Raw genomic sequence first — 703 nt, 5'->3', positions numbered from 1 at the left:
AATCCGCCTGCTCTTTCCCTCGCGAGTGCTTGTATTAAAGAGTTAATCCTTTAATCCCTGATACCAAACACAAGAGAAATCTATCATAAATATTAGAACTCGCGTGGCTTTGCACTAGTCAATGTACACGACGAGCAGTGAATGTGAGAATTGGTAACTGTGGTGTTTGCATGATATCAAGACGAACTGCATGACACTTCCCTCCCTCTCTTTTTTTTTTAAGTGAGCAGTAGTTGAATGCCCCTGAAGCACTCTGCAACTTGCATGACCACACATACTTTGCCAAGAATTTCGTATGATAATCTCAGACACATCAATACGGCATGCAATTTGTAAATTCAGTTTTGTCTTACATGCTTATTACATATCAAAACCAGTTTTAACGCCTCGAACTGAGTAAAGAAGACTAACTCAGATACATGCTATATCCTTTTCATAAATTCTAAAGATGCATTAAACCCAAATTGCTCTGTTATTAACTCTCAACTCACCGATATTAAACAGACACGATCACACGTCGACAGGGTAATATCCTCGCCGTTTCTCAACTTCTAAGACTCATTCTACCAAACGAATATCTTTATTTAAAAATCTAAACTCACCGACATCCCAAGCAGGCACAAGCACACATGAACTAAATATATATAAAATCTTTGAGATAAGATAAATCAACTGAAACGTTACTAAGAGTTCGACAGGAAAA

The sequence above is a fragment of the Penaeus japonicus genome, unplaced genomic scaffold (assembly GCF_977035675.1).
Source record: "Penaeus japonicus unplaced genomic scaffold, GWHDUDI00000001_assembly GWHDUDI00000021, whole genome shotgun sequence".
NCBI classification, from domain to species: domain Eukaryota; kingdom Metazoa; phylum Arthropoda; class Malacostraca; order Decapoda; family Penaeidae; genus Penaeus; species Penaeus japonicus.
The sequence above is the reverse complement of the archived record's forward strand: the minus strand, read 5'-3'. Positions refer to the sequence as shown.